A 16609-nucleotide genomic window follows, 5' to 3' on the forward strand; every position below is an offset into this window, starting at 1 on the left:
CCAACCGGAGCCTCTCAAGGGCAGCCTGTCTACACAATAGAACTCTCCGCGGACTAACTTGGAGGTCTTCCACGCGGCTCGCCCAGCTCCCCCAGCTCAGAAGCCAGGAGGAGCCCTGGGCAGCTGCAGCCACCCTGCCTGGCCTCTACAGGTCTGGGTTCTAGAAACTGTAGCCAGCCTGGTTAGGGAGGGCGCTGGGCAGAAGCTGGAGTGCTGGCTAGGCTGGAGGTGGAGGGAGGAAGTGCCTAGAAGGGCGATGACATCACGACCCAGCCCTTGAAAGATGAGCTGTTCCCGCCGCCACTCCAGCTCCGCTCCGGAGGCTCCTCAGAGGACAGGGGCCCTCAGGGAGCCTTGCTGGACCAGGGAGCCACGGAGGTGCCCTCGATTATGCTCCGGACAAGGTGGGTGCTGGGCAGGGGCTGGACGGGCAGACCCAGCACAGAGGGAGGTCAGGCAGATGGGTGACACACCCAGGGGCTGATCCCTAGGCTGGGAGAGAAGTTTTGTTCAGCTCCTGGGGAGCTTGGGAAAGTTCCCTTCCTTCCCTACAAGTAACAGGAAGGGTTCCCAGCAAGAGAAATTTTCTTGTTTTGTTCTAGGTGTGTCTTCTTTCTGAACTGAGGAGACAGGCAGGCAGGCGTGTGTTTGTGTGAGCGATTTAGTGATCTGATTTTATAGGCACCAGGTGGATTCCTGAACTAAAGCAGGGGGAAGCGAGCGAGCTGCAGTGAGAAAGGTGTGGCGATTAGACTCCAGAATCTGGCTTTGCACTCATAGCCCTGCCACTCGTTGGCCCTGTGTGACCCTGGACAAGTTACTTAACCTCTCTGAGCCTCAGTTTCTCATCTGTAAAGTACCCTGCTCACCTACTTCCCTGGATGGCTGGAGTTATTCAGAGCACAGACGGAAGGGGTTGTAAACTTTAGCTGATTCGCATTTGAGGCTGCTGTGATGATGATTCAGATAAGCTTCTCATCCCTCCCGTCTGGTCCTGGGTGGCTAGGATGGAGGGATAAAACAGTACCTTGGTTCAGAGCATCAGTTCTGCATCCAGACCTAGCTAGCATCAAGTTCTGCTCTCATCCCCTGGGTAACGTGTTTGCATCCATTTTTTTTCTAGTTTCCTGACCCAGAAAGCTGGCGTGGCAGGGTGGTGGCAAAGAGAGAAATAGGCTGATGAAGTGTTGCGTATGCAGTAGGTGCTCGATAAATCGTAGCTGTTATCAGAACTGCCGAGGGCAGGTAATTTTACCAACCTTGGTCAGGGTGGGAGGGGGGCGTTGCTCTCTCCGGGGCAGGTTAGAATGTGCATCCCTGAGTCAGGCTCCCTGTGTCTCCTGCCAACCGCAGGAAGTGGGAGCTTCAGCCCAGGTATGAGCCGTTGCGGGGGTGGGAGGGTCAGGACCAACCACGTCCCATATTCCTCCTCTCAGCGAGAGAAGGGCTTGGCTGGCTGGGGGTAGAGGGAGCAACCCACAGGTCGCTGGAGTCCTTCTGTGTTCTGTGTCCTTCTGGGCCTCGGCAGTAGTGGGAGTGGTGGGGATATTCCGCAACAGGAGACCCAAAAGCTAGAAGGGCGCGTTTATTGTTTTTCTCCTGCTCAGAACAGGAGCCAAACAGGGGCTGGAGTCAGGAGAAGGGGTTTTGAAAACATTGCAAATGCAGGCTCCGTGCTCGCCCCACCTCAGGACCACAGGGTCTCATCCCTGCTCTGCCCTGGACTCACAAAACCCCGGCAATCGTGGGCTCTGGGATCCTCACGGGACAGATGAGGAAACTGAGCCTCCGAGTCAGGATGTAACCCAGCAAAGCCCTTCGCTTAGGGTCTGGGAAGTCCTCAACCACTTGGTGATTCAAGTCTATCACTGGTGAGCAGTCTGATGATTGACTGATGGTGAGATGTAAGGACTTCGGATTAGACAGAACTGGGGAGATGCTGTCCCATGGCATCAAGCAGGGGAAACAGCTGTGCCACATGGTTTCTGCTCACACGGTGATTCTGTCTGGATAAAAAGTTCAGAGAGGGTCCGAGGGTAAGACTAAGGGTTGTCCTTCTGACCTGGGCCACCTCAGGGTCAGAGAGGGTGCACCCGGGGCACGGGAGAGGGGCCTGCAGACCCAGCAGGGGATTCTGGTTTTCAAAATAAAAACAGGGACCGTGTCTGTCCCGTTCACAGCCGCCTCACCTGCTCTTAAACCGTGCCTAGTATAAAGCGGACGCCAGTCAGTATTTGCTGAATGACTAAATAGTGGATGCATGGATGAACAGATGGATGGATAAATGAATAAGTGAATACTGATCACTTGGCAAGCACTGCAAGTATACAGCATGTTACTAAGTTAAAGAAGTCAATATGAGAAAGCTAGATACTGTAGGATTCCTATTACATAACATTCTGGAAAAGGCAAAACAGTGAAGAGATCAGTGTTTGCCAGAGTTGGGGGCAGGGAGGGATGAACAGACAGAGCACAGAGGATTTTTACGGCAGTGAAACTACTCTGTATGAAATTATGGTGGTTTGGGTCTTCCCTGGCAGTTCAGGGGTTAAAACTCCACGCTGCCACTGCAGGGTGCGTGGGTTCAGTACCTGGCTGAGGCATTAATACCTTGTATGCCGCAGAGCACACAGCGCGCTATGATGGTGGATACGTGTCATGACGCTGCTGCAGCTGCTAAGTCACTTCAGTCGTGTCCGACTCTGTGTGACCCCATAGACGGCAGCCCACCAGGCTCCCCCATCCCCGGGATTCTCCAGGCAAGAACACTGGAGTGGGTTGCCATTGCCTTCTCCAATGCATAAAAGTGAAAAGTGAAAGTGAAGTCGCTCAGTCGTGTCTGACTCTTCACGACCCCATGGACTGCAGCCTACCAGGCTCCTCCGTCCATGGAATTTTCCAGGCAAGAGTACTGGAGTGGGGTGCCATGGCCTTCTCCGACATGTCATGATACATGTGTCCAAATCCACAGAATGTACAACACCAAGAGAGAACCCTAATGTAAACCACAGACGGGGTGACACCATGTGCCGCCGTATGCTTGTTGATTGTAAGGACGCAGCACTCCGGGTGCAGGATGTTAATTTGTGTACACGTGCAGCAGGAGGTACAATATTTGGAAACTCTGTCCTTTCTGCTCAATTTTTCTGTGAACTTAAAACTGCTCTAAAAATAAAGTCTATTTAAGTGTTTTTAAACACACACAGCAGGACTGTGTTTTGAAGATTCGGAAGGCACTTAGGGTATCCCAGGGCCACGAGTCTAATGAGCAGAACTTCCTAAGACTTGATCGCAAGACTCAGTGCGTCACTTCTGATGCCCACCCAGCCCAGGAGTCCCCGGAACTCCGAGTAACCTTCTTAGTGCACAGGCTTCCAGGAACGGGAAGCTCACTACTTTTTAAGTCTGCCTGCTTCATCTTAGGAGGATTATAGTGTTAAAAAGTCCTTCTTCACTTAGACTGAAGCTAAATCCCTCTTCCACTGACCGCTGGCCCACTTTCTATCTCTTGGATTTGGACTGTATAATTCTCATCCTATGGGTCCTCCCTGAGTGAAACATCTACAGCTCTTTAATCAAAACACACTTTCCAGAACAAACCCAAGGAATAAGGTGTTCCTTTGACTCTGGGATCTCTAGGGTTCTGCAGGCTAGAAAAATGTGAACCCCCTCTAGAAAAAAGAGAAATCATCACTGCACGAAGCAGGGTGGAACAAGCATGGGCTCTGGGTTCAAATTCTGACTGCTTCCTGCTGGAGAAGTTCTCTGAGCCTCAGTTTTCTCATCTGTACAATGGGGATAGTCACTCTTCCTTCTGAGGACCAAGGGGGTTTAGCTCAGAGGGTGTTGATGCAGTGCAAGTGGGGTTGCAGGACAGGCTCACTGCAGGTGCCCACCTAGCAGAGGGACCGGCTCTGGGGACAGGACCGCCAGGGTGTTGTCTGCCCTGCAGTGGAGTCATTGCAGCCTGAGGGTTCCCAGGAGGCCACACTCCAGGGTGGGTGTGGCCTGACTGGGAAAGACCAGCCATGGACCACGATGCCCTAGCAAAGGGCTTTCTGGGGAAGCAAACTCGAGGGGAACTTAGGCCTTGTCCCTGCCCCAGACCCCAAAGCCACCAACCCCAGACCCGTCCTCTTAATCCCCATGGCTGAGATTCAGGGTCCCCAAACCCTCTAACTGGGGTTCCATCACTGTCCCTCCCATCTCATCTCAGGAACCGACAGACACACTGTCCCTGAGAACTCGGGGCCCCAGACAGCTCCCAGCCTAGCTCCCCTGCACTGGGATTTGGGGCTCTGGAAACACCATGTGGTGTTCTGCCTCCCCCACCCAACTAGAAACCGCTCCTGGGAAAAGACTGAATGCAGCCCAGAGCATTGCATCCCCTGGGAATACCTGCACGCCAGGGGTGACACCCTGACTGCAGACGGAGGCTTTCTGGGTCTTTCCAGAGCCTCTGCAATTGCACCTTCCAGCCAAATTTGATGAAATTAATCCCATCAAATAGTTCAAGAAAAGGAAAGATGTGTTACAGGGAAAAAGTAGTTGATCAGTTAAACCAGTTCAGTTCTAAGGTATGGCTAACAAATTGGTGGTAAAGTGATTGTGAAGCTCTGTAACTCTTTGGGCAACTACATGTTTAAAACAGATACAAAAATTAGGAAATAATCTGGAACAAAAAAATTCTTATGATTTCAGCTATATCTGAAAATGGGGAAAGAAAAGGAAGGGAGAAGGAAAAGTGTGCTAAAGATTTTTTAAACTGAAGTATTGTTGACTTTGGAGAAGGAAGTGGCAACCCACTCCAGTATTCTTGCCGGGGAAATCCCATGGACAGAGGAGCCTGGCGGGCTACAGTCTATGAGGTTGCAAAGAGTTGGACACGACTGAGTGACTAAACCACTGCCACCACCACCATGGTTGATTTACACTAAAGATTTTATTTTAACTGGAAGAAGAGTTACTTTTCTACTATTAATGCTAACAGATGAATATAAGATTTAATATATTTGTTAAAAATTTAAACATAACCATTAGAAGAACTGAAGAGTATATATATAATTATATATTATATTTGTAATACATTATTATAAATTATGATAAGTTAATGATAATTATGTTACTTTGTACTCAGCAGAGTCAATACATTCTAAGGAATATTGATTGAAATTGACCATGTTCTAGGCCCTAAAGAAAAGTGTAATATAGCTCTCTTACAGGCTGCATTACTTGACAATACTGTGGAAATAAACATCAAATATAGAAACTAGGCACAACAAATCACTGTAAATTTTACAAAACACTCCTCCTCAGAACTCTTCTATCAGAGAGCATCAGAAGTGAAGTTATAGATCTTTGAGAAGTGATCAGTTATAAGAACACAGTTAATCAAATTTATGGGATGCAGCCAAAGCCATACTCATAGGAAAATTCATGTTAAAATAATTATTATTATAAAGATTATCACAGTATTTTATGCATAAACATAGAGATAGAAAGTCAATGAATAAAATGTTCAGTTCAAGAAGTTAGATAGACCCAAAAAAAGTAGAAGAAAGAAAAAGAAGTAGGAGAAAAAATAACGGTGACAAAACAAGATGATTAATTAGAAAAGGAAAAAACATTAATGACAGTATCTCATCTAAGGGAAAACGAAAACTTGGCTCTATGAAAATAGGGGAGGAAAAGGAAATACAGGAAGTGATTCGTGCTACGTGGAGAATTCTAAGTTGAGGGAGTGATGAGCGGTCACTTCACTGAGGGTCAAGAGCCGCCGGCAGCAGAGCTGGGCTCAGCATCCCGGCCTTCTCGGGCCGTGCGAAGGGGGTTCTGCTTGGTTGGAGGTTTCTGTCAGCCCCAGGAAGGCCTTCTTTCCATCCTGGTCTCCTGCTCCCTGGTGGGGAGGGGAGGGAGTGCTGGAGGTGGGGGTGGGAGGGTGGGGGTTCCATGTCCCTGAAGGCAGGAGAGCGGAGCTAAAGGCCCTGCCCAGTGCCATGGCCCAGGGCCCGCTTCAACATTTTATGTGGAAGTCTCATCGGATCCCACGGAACAACAGCCTCACAGATATGCTAAGTATTTAGCCACTTATCCTTTTTGAAAGAGTCAGTATTTTAAAAGTGGGATGTGTAAATGTGAAAGTCGCTCAGTCATGTCCGACTCTTTGCGACTCCATGGACTATACAGTCCGTGGAATTCTCCAGGCCAGAATACTGGAATGGGTAGCCTTTCCCTTCTCCAGGGGATCTTCCCAACCCAGGGATTGAACCCATGTCTCCTGCATTGCAGGCGGATTCTTTACCAGCTGAACCACAAGGGAAGTCCAAAACTGGGATGTGTCACATAAAAAAACTTAGATTGCCAACTTCTCTAGAAATGCAGATGTCTCTGGGCAAGGCTGAACTTGAATCCCCCACCTGGCCACACTCAGCTCTTTAGGTAAGACCTTGACCCTCCAGGTGCCCAGGGCTCACCCAGCATGATCATCTGGTACCTCCAGTGCCCCCACCTTAACGGACCCCTGTGGGCATTTGAATTCAAGGGTCTGCTTTGCATCTTATCTTGGGAAGTACAGGCTTAGTGAAGGCCACCAGGGTAGAACTGAGCTATTTATAATGTGATGAAAGAACTCTCAGAGCAGATTTACAAGGGCCTGTGTTCCCCCTGCCACATCTACTCCCCACAGGCTCACTGAAAAGAAAATCCCATGTAAGGGAAAGCAAAGGCAGGCTTCTCCCCACACCATCCTCCAAGGGTTGAGCTAGGAAACGGGCCTGTGATAAAGCTGCCAAGAGACTTAGAGATGGGGCACTTCCCAGGCTTAAAGCAAGAACACCCAACTATGGAGCTGAAACCTTATTGGAGGGCTTGACCCTTCCCAGCAGAGAGGGGACAAAGCTGGTGTGAAACTGAGGAAAATCTGAGCTACCAGGATCCTATGTGCATCACCTCTCCAGTCCTCTGAGCTTTCGTCCATGCTGTTCCCGTGCCTACAATGCTTTTCCACACCTTCTTTGAGCTTCTTCATCTGCCTTATTCCTACTCAACCTTTAAGATGAAGGGGTCCTTCCTTCCAGGAAGTCTTCTACACCCTTCTCAGAGGGCTAAGTCTCTCCTCAGTGCCCCCACAAAGGCCTCTGGGCCCTTAATGACAGCGCTAGTCATGCTGTATTGGAGCTGTCTGTGTGTCTGTCTGTCCTGCAGTCCGTGAGCCCCACAAAGGCCAGGGCCTTGCCTTAGCCATCTGTCCATCTCCAGCTCCCACTTCAGCGCCTAGCAGAGCGTCAGGCTGCAGCGTGCAAGGGGGCCTGAAGCGTCCACCTAGTTGCTGCAGGCTGTACCCTGTCACTGTGGGCAGAGGTCAAGTTCTCTCCCAGGAGGGTCCAGCCCTGTAACGTGAAGGGCACATCTAAATGGGGAAGGACAGGTGGTGGGCTAGACCAGGCTGGAGCCCAGATCTGGGGAGCGGCCCCCAACCCAGGAACCATGGCTGCCATACCTCTGACAAAGCTGCCCCGTGCAGGGGTGGAGGAAACACTCTCTGAGGGGACAGAGATGCTCAGGGGCTTGCTGGCCTGAGTGCACCCCCCTTGTGCTCGGGGCCTGGTCTGGCTCCCCCTCAAGGACACCGTGTTTCCCCGGCGGGCTAAGATGTCAGGGTGGGAATCAGGAGGTGCATTCCGGCCAGCCAGCGAGAACAGCCCTGCTGCTGGTGGGGGGTGGGGGAGAGGCAGGGAGAGAAGATGGGGAAAGAGGGGCAGGGGCTGGACACTCTGGGGGAAGCCTGGGCCCTGGTCCAGGTGCTTCCCACTCTAGAGCATCATCTCCAAACCCCAGCTGGGTGCTGAGTGCCCTGATTGGACCACCTTGCCTGTACCCAGTGGTGGACATGTGTGTTTACCGTGAAAATAAATCGCAGTCATGGGGACTTTCCTTGCAAGTGGTCTGGGGAATTTTTTTTGAGAATGCGTGGATTGTGGTGGCTGGGACTGAGAGGGTGGACGTGGGCCTCTAGGAGAGTCACCACACCAAACACTCCCAGGTCTGGGGGACTGCGGGGACAGCGGTTACTCCAAGGCCGGGAAGGGAGCCAAGCGTTAATGAGATCCAGGACTGATCCCACTGGGTCCTCACCACCCCCTGCAGGCAGGACATGATGTCCCCAGTCATACAAATGGGGGCACCCAGGCCCAGAGAGAAGGCCGCTCGCTCAGTCACACTTCTTGGTAAGTGTCAGAGCTAGGATCCAGATGCCCCCAGACGGATGCTACCTCCCAGCCTCTTTCGTTTGCTGCACGAAGGCCGCAGCTGGCCTGCGGATGCTCTGAGAGGGAGGGTGAGGACGGGTGACCAGATAACCCAGAGGTGGGGAAAGGGGGAAAGCAGCGGGCAACACGCAAAGGAAAGGTTTCCCACGGCAGCAAACACATCCAACCCAACAAAGGAGCATCTCCAGACTCAGGAGAGAAGCGGGCTGGGAGAGTGAATGGTCTTCCTCCAGGGAAGGCAGCAGAGAGCCACGCCGAATGAGAAAGGCTCAGGGAACACGCCATCCTTGCTGCCGTTGCAAAAAAGTCACTCAAAGATGAAACCCAGGCGACAGAGACATGGGTCAGAAAGAAGAACAGAGGCTGGGGAAGGATGTTTTTGGTTCCTTGGGACTCCAAATGCAAAGAATCAGCCTGAATCCTGTGACAGTAAGTGGCTTTTAGTGGAGCAAGAGCATTCCACCTCCCCCAGAGTCTCCCTCAGTCACTCCTCATCCAGGTGCTCTTTCCTGGGTTCTTAAAAGCCCATGTTTCCACCTGCTTGATACCGGCCAGGGTTCCTGGCACTCCCCAATCAATAGAAATTGACTAGAGGCCGGACAAGAAATTCAGGCGAGGCTTTACAGGGGTCCATGAGATAGCAGGGGAGAGCTAGAACAGATACCAGTTTCCCTTGCTTGCTCCTGGAGGCAAGGTGAGCTGGTTCCTTATACAGGATAAGAGCAGGTATGTGTCCAGGGATGGCTTAGGTGCTTTGCCCACTCCTTTGGCGGGGGGTGGCGGGGGGGGGGCATGCATAGTACCTGCTTTTGCTGCTGACACCCTGTTTTTGTCCTGGACTTTTCAGAACTGGCAGTTGGGTTTTTGCTCTTTTTGTATCTTCTTGTCTGAAACTTGTGCCAACTGCACGGGCATGCAGTTATTTTTAGTCCCTTTTACTTTCTTTGTATTTCGTAGCTAGGGGAGAGGTAGTCTGTTCTGATGCAAGTATTGCAGCACTGTAGCAAAGGGTCCCGAGTTCCAGGCTGTCTCATGCTCAGAACTGGTGGTTGGGTAAGACGGGAAACCACTGAAGAAACAGCTCATAAATACACGAACCATTTCATTCTAAATGAAAATCTGACTGCGCATTGATTTACCAGTTTTCGTGTAAGCAGAGTCTTTTCTTTGAGCTTGAGCTGGCTGATTACCTCTTATACAAGCTAACCCATCATTCATTCGCTACTTTGAAAAAACAAATAGAAGAGAAAACTTGGCTTATTTAAATAATTTTCTTTCAAGAGTAATCAACGTTCTTCACAGAAAATGTGAAGGCTACTACAAAGAATGAAAAAAACACAAAGGAAAGCCAGCATTCCATTGCTCAAAGGCAATAGTGACTAATTATTAGTAAGGCATGTGTGCATGCTCTGTCATGTCTGACTCTTTACAACCCCATGGATTGTAGCCCGCCAGGCTCCTCTGTCTACGGGATTATCCCATCAAGAATACTGGAATGGGTTGCCATTTTCTCCTCCAGGGGACCTTCCCAACTCAGGGATCAAACCCGAGTCTCATGCAGCTCCTGCATTGGCAGGCGAATTCTTTACCACTGAGCCACCTGAGAGGCCCGGTTATTGGTAGTAATAATTCGGTATTCAGCCTTCCAGACTTTTTTCCTCCTGTGTTATACATACGATTTAGTGCCCAGCTTTTTCCCCACCTGACATCCTCTCCAAAGTGTTGGCTATCTTTTGCTGAACTCTTTGGAGCATCATGTTCACGTGTTTAATCAGTCTCCTAATCTGGAAAATTTTTGCTTGTTTCTTATTTCCCTAATCCAAGGGTGGGAGGCTTTTCCTGTCCTTTTGATTGTTTTCAGAAATAACAAGCAAAATGTGAAGGGCATTTTTTTAGGTTCTTGTTTTGCTTCACTGAATTATCCCCAAATCCAATTTTCTGGATTTGAGGCAGATTTGAGAGCCTGTCAACCCTCTGTATCCAGAGAAGACATAGAAGCTCTCATCTGCCGGCCTCCCTCCTTCAGCGTGTGACTGGCCCACTAAACATCTGCAAACCAGATTGTTTTATTGTTGTCTTAACTCCGAGGATTCCTGAGGAATCAGGGCCAGGCAGCCAGGAGCTGGAGCAGTGGACAGCGTGGTGTCTCACTCTTATAAGAGTAATCCCTGAGTGCCCGCGTGGGTTCCAAGGCACTTCAGTTGTGTCTGACTCTTTGCAACCCCATGACCTATAGCCCGCTAGGCTCCTCTGTCCATGGGATTCTCCAGGCAAGAATACTGGAGTGGGTTGCCATGCCCTCCTGACCCCGGGATCGAACCTGGGGTTCCTGCGTTGCAGGACCGCTGAGACACCAGGGAAGCCCAACTGAGTGCCTACGAATCATCAATCCCACGTCAGCAATAAGGAAACCAAGGCTCCTAGAGGTCCAGGGACCGAGCAGTGAGAAGAGGCACAGAACTGTGGTCCCGCATCTCCCTCCTGGCCAGGCTTTGAGCAGAGTGCGCCGGAAGGTGAGCAGCTTGGGCACGGCCTCCCCCTGGCACAGGCCCCCTGGTGGGCCAGGCAGGGCATCTCCCAGGTTCTCCCTTCTGCTTCCTGAACTGTGACATACGCGGGGACTAGGCAAGCTCGGGCATGTCAGAAATGCTCCTCCACCCCGATTCAAAGAGTTGGAAATTTCCAGCTGCTTTAGCCCTAGGAGTGATGAGTCCTGGTGGCCTGTACCCACAAGCAGTGTCTGTGGGAGTGTCGGGGCCCCGGATCAGGACCCGCAGCCCCCTAGTGCCAGCTGAGCTGCAAACTACAGTTCCTCCGCAGGGTTATAGGAGGGAGATGCCAGGCCCCCCGCCCCCCACCAGAAGAAGGCTGCCTGGTGAGGGTGGAGTAAGTGCAGAGGTTGGGTGGTCTGAGGCCAAACCTTGCTTCACAGCTGGGTGGCTTTTGGGGGATTAGTAACCTCTCTTCCCAGGTGGCTCAGTGGGAAAGAATCCACCTGCCAATGTAGGAGACTCAGGTTCGATTCCTGGGTTGGGAAGATCTCCTGGAGAAGGAAATGGCAACCCACTCCAGTATTCTTGCCTGGAGAATCCCATGAACAGAGGAGCCTGGCTGGCTACAATTTATGGGGTCGCAAAAGAGTCGGACAAGACTTAGAGACTAAACAGCAACACTGACCTCTCTGAAGTTCATTTTCATCCTGAAGTTGGATGGTGTCACACCCAGAGTAACACTCCTATAGTGTTCTTGGAGAATTAAGGGAGATTGGGTCTGTGAATCTACTGACAGTGGGCAATTCCAGTACCTTCATATCATACAAATTTAATATATGTGTCTCTGTACACACTGCTATATTTAAAATGGATACCCAACAAGGATCTACTGCATAGCACATGGAACTCTGCTCGCAGCCTGGATGGGAGGGGAGTTTGGGGGAGAACAGATACATGCATATAGGCTTGAGTTCCTTTCCTGAAACTATTACTGTGTTGTTAATCAGCTATACTCCAATGCGAACTAAAAAGCTAAAGAATAATAATATATATGTCTTGAACTGGAAAGGCTGAGGGGCAGGGAAGCCATGGGGTTAAATGGGACAACCACATGTAGTCCCTAGGGCTAAATTCATAGAATTTAAGGAAGTTTGGCCCAAATACACCAAAAACACTGCCCAGACTTTACTTGAATTCCTCCAGTGACAGGGAACTCACTACTGCTAATAGCAATACAATTCAGCAAACATTCAAAAGCGGCTATGCTACCACAACTTCAAATTCAGAGAAGCGAAGACTCTATTCTTTGCTTGAGTGACTAACAATGTGACAATCAAGGCATGTGTAAAGAGAAAGAAAATTGCAGTGTGTGTGTGTGTGTGTGTGTGCGCACGCGCATGCGCACGCACATAGTGAAGTGAAAGTCGCTCAGTCGTGTCTGACTCCTTGCGATCCCATGGACTACACAGTCCATGGAATTCTCCAGACCAGAATACTGGTGTGGGCTGCCATTTCCTTCTCCAGACGATCTTCTCCACCCAGGGATCGAACCCATGTCTCTTGTGTCTCCTGCATTGCAAGCGGATTCTTTACCACTGAGCCATCTGGGAAGCCACTGTTGATGTAGAGTTGGACCAAAAAAAAAATCTCTAAATGGCAAGATTCTCCTAGCTTGAAAATTCCATGGTCCTGATACATCTGGGGTACTTGGAAGTTTACAAAGTATTTTTGCATCTAAATTCCTGAGTTCAAATCCTATGCCATCCCTGTCCACTTAATAATAATAAATAATTATTATAATAATTATTATAAAATTATAAAAATAAATAATAAACCTGGCCAAGGCCATTTACCTAAACTTGCACAAGCCCCTCTCTGGAATCTGTGCCTGTCTTGTTGTTTACTAAGATGAGGACAGGGCTGTGAGCCCCACCCTCCATACAGGACTGAGGAAGGCACTTCTGCACTGAGTCTCAGGCCAGGCTCTGAGGCTGAATTCTGCTGAGGCTCAGTTTAGCTATGTCTGTCTAGAGCTGTTGCAAGGACTGAGACAGCTGATATTTGTTAAGTGCTGGCAGACAGCAGATGGTACGTGCATTGCTGTCAACATCATCGTCATCATCTTTATTCATCCTTCTACAATACTTCCTGATCACCAGCCCTGGGCCCTGCATACGGGGGTTTCTCTGTAAGGTCCTTAAAAATGTGGGCAAACAATATGACCCAGCAATCCCACTTCTGGGCATACACACTGAGGAAACCAGATCTGAGACACGTGCAAATATCCTGTCCCTCGCTTCGGTACTCACATCATGCCTGGACACGGGAGCTGGGCAAACCTGGGAAGTGTCTTGGTTTTTGTCTGGGGCAGGTGATGTAGCCTCTTGGTAAAATGGGCCTATCGTTGTCATAAACAACGACGCTCAGTCTTGTCTGATTCTTTTGCAACCCCATGGGCTGTAGCCCACCCCCACCAGGCTCCTCTGTCCATGCGGTTTCCCAGGCAAGAATATTGGAGTGGGTTGCGTGGGCAGGCGGATTCTTTACTGCTAAATCACAAGGGAAGCCCCAGTAGGTATAACCACCCCTGAGACACCTTCCTCAGCATTTGTTACTTGCAGACTCGTTAATGAATGACGGCCATTCTGACTGGTGTAAGGCAATACCCCTATAATCGACCTGACTGTGGCTTTGACTTGGGCAGGCCTGAGGGGGTGGGGCGGGTACCCTGGATCTGGGAAGCTTGGAGGCTTCAGGGAGCCTGGCAGGAAGACACGTCTGCTTCACCACGCCCAGCGAAGGGAAACTTGCTAAGACTGACTCATTCTGCCCATCTCCATAAGGGCTTTTGGTTGCCAGTGAGTGAGGAGATGAACCCTGAAAAGGCAGTATGCTGACCCTATTGCCTCTGATTGCATGCTTCTCAGAACGGGGAGCTCACTGCTTTCCCATGGCAGCTCATTTCCCCTTTAAGGACATGATTCTACAGGTGTCTCCAGAACCAATAGTACAAAGCTCTCATTCTCCCAATGAGGAAGTCCCAGAGTTGTCAAGGCAGTTATCCAAGGTCACCCCCTGGTACCCAGTGATGGAGGCAGGACTAGAACCCAGACTTGATGCCCAAAGCCCTGGACCTTTCTGCCTCTTTGCTATAGAGTCTCAGATAAGGGAGGGATCCCTGCTGGCTGAGAGGTCAAGGAAGGCCTCTCAGAAGAGGTGACACTTCAGATGGTCCTTGAAGGATGGCACTGGGGTGTGGCTTGATGTCCACGTTCTTTTCGCCCTGCCCAGCACACCTGTGCCTTTCCTGCTGTATCACACACAGAGGATGGCAAACATGAGGAATGAAAGTCTGTTGAATGAATGAATAAATGGGCAGAAAGGCCACTCCCGGGAGGTAAATGGGTGTGGGTCCCTTCGGAGTCAAGGACATCTTGCAGGGACCCTGTGTAGGAAGGAATAATACACCACCTGCCTCAAGTTTGGTGTTCACCACTCATTCTTGGGCAGGACCCAAACCTCTTCGTGCCACGAAGGGTTGTTTTTTCTCTGCGGTTGGCCAGAGTCTCCACAATATTTTCCTCCCACGTGTTTTATAAACCGGGCTAGATGGGAAGACTGGTCACGGCACAAAAGCTTGCGTGTGACTGAAGCCCCTGTCCCCTCCTCCTGCCCCAGCAAGGCCAGGGCCACCCCTGGGGCCACCAGGACCTTCAGGGAGCTGGGGCATCTACTGGGAAATGAGGATCTTCAGGTCACCAAATCTGAGCGCTTCCTGAACAAAGGCTTTTCTGGAAAACACACTTCCTCTAGACCTTACATAGTTTTGGCTTTTGCTCTTTGCAAAGATTTCTATTTCCTCCCATGATAAATTATTTACACGCTCGTGATGAAAAACCCCAGAACATACAGGAAAGTGAAAAGCAGACACCTTTCTGTTTAAACAATATTTTTATTGAAGTATAGTTGATTTACAATATTGTGTTAGCTTCTGGTGTATAGCAAAGTGAAATATATGTTGTGTGTGTGTTGTGTGTATATATGCATATGTGCTTGCTAAGTCACTTCAGTCATGTCCAACTCTTTGAGACCCTATGAACTGCAGCCCTCCAGGCTCCTCTGTCCATGAGATTCTCCAGGCAAGAATACTGGAATGGGTGGCCATGCCCTCCTCCAGGGAATCTTCCCGACCCAGGGATCAAACGCACATCTGTTACATCTCCTGCCTTGGCAGAGGGGTTCCTTATCACTAGCGCCATCTGGGAAGCCCTTGCAGGATCATGTGGTAGCTCTATTCTTAGTGTTTTGAGGAAGCTCCATACTGTCATCCATAGCTGTTATCCATAGCGGCTACACCAACTTACATTCCCACCAACAGTGTAGGAAGGTTCTCTTTCCTCCACACCCACATTTTTATAATAGTCATTCTGACTGGTGTGAGGTGATACCTCCATGTAGCTTTGATTTGCATTCCTCTAATGATTAGTCACGGTGAGCAACTTTGCATGTGCTTATCGGCCATCTGTATGTCTTCTCGGGAGAGATGTATATTTAAGGTCTTCGGTCCATTTTTTATTGGGTTGTTGGGGCTTTTTGGTTATTGAGCTGTGTGAGCTGTTTGTACATTTTGGAAATTCAGCCTTTGTGGGTTGAATCGTTTTGCAAATATCTTCTTCCAGAAGAACCTCTTTCTAATCACGCAAAGGCAGCTGCTTTTACAGTTTCATGCATGTCCCCAGCACACCTTTCAGGGGCTGGGAGTATGAGGTTTGGGTTTTTTGAACATGTTCACAATCAGGCCTTAGCACATAGCCCTGTCTTCTGCACAAGATGAAGGCAGTTGTGGGATGATTTAGAAAAAGCAAAGCAAACAGGAGGCTTAGGTACCATAATTCCAGGACCTGGGTTCAATGTTGAGCTCTGGCGCTAACTGGCTATATGTCCTGAGAGAATGTCCACTGTCTCTGGGCCTCTACGTCCACTTCTGTAACATGAAGGGGTCTGATGAAAGAGTGTCCAGGAGCCCTTCCCACCCTAATATTCCAGAATCCTGTCAGGCTAACCCGGGATTCTGGAATTATCCTGGAGCAGAAGGAAGAAAGAAGAATATGTCAGGTACAGAAACCCAGCTTTCCAGTAAGACAACCCCTAGGGTTCTGCTGTCCCTGGCCCCAGACCTGTGGGCACGTCCCAACGCCTGGTCACCTCTGGCCTGGACAGACCCCTGACAGGCCACTCCAGCAGGCGATAGGCCAGGCCGTGGCTCTGCTGCACACTGGCGTTTACTTGCTGTGTGACTTTAGGGCATCTCCTCACCTCTCTGAGCCTCAGGTTCCCCCTCTGTCATAAGGAGCTGGGGGTAAGGTGAACATTTTCTTTTTAAGTAGAACTCTTTCCTCCAAAAAAATTGTTTGCAGAAACCTAACGTAGAGCAGAGAGGAAGGAAACCCTGACACATATAGCTCCTTTAAAGTATGTCAAGCATTGTCCTAAGCACTTTACATTCATGACCCTGCCTCTCCTCATGGCAACTCCACAGAGTGGGTGCTGTTAGCTCCCCATTTGACAGGTGGAGACACTGAGGCCCTGAGGGGCTTCAGCTGCTTGTCCAAAGTTATACACAGCTAGTAAGTTTTAGGGCTGGGCTTCTGAGGTTGTGGGGTCTCAGTAGTGAAAGTCCAGGTCCCCTGTCTTTCCAACCCCTTGGGGGTATCCCCAGGCACCCAGCCCATGCTCTCCTGCACACACACACACACACACACACACACACTCTGCGGTTTGTGCCCTGCAGCTCCTCTGAAGGTCTAAACCACAAGTGACTGATGAGATTGAGACACTGAGGTTTTCTAC

General features: G+C 49.9%; 1 protein-coding gene across 1 annotated transcript in view; it reads left to right on the forward strand.

Annotated features, from left to right (window-relative positions):
• Positions 1-370: 370 nt before the first annotated feature.
• The window catches only part of BDKRB2 (bradykinin receptor B2), a 28924-nt gene continuing 12685 nt past the window's right edge, over positions 371-16609 (forward strand). Inside the window, exon 1 of the mRNA XM_043922001.1 lies at positions 371-404. The gene's annotated coding sequence lies outside the window, so the exon portion shown is untranslated. The remainder of the gene's footprint in view (positions 405-16609) is intronic.

The sequence above is a fragment of the Cervus elaphus genome, chromosome 13 (genome assembly GCF_910594005.1).
Source record: "Cervus elaphus chromosome 13, mCerEla1.1, whole genome shotgun sequence".
Lineage (NCBI taxonomy): Eukaryota > Metazoa > Chordata > Mammalia > Artiodactyla > Cervidae > Cervus > Cervus elaphus.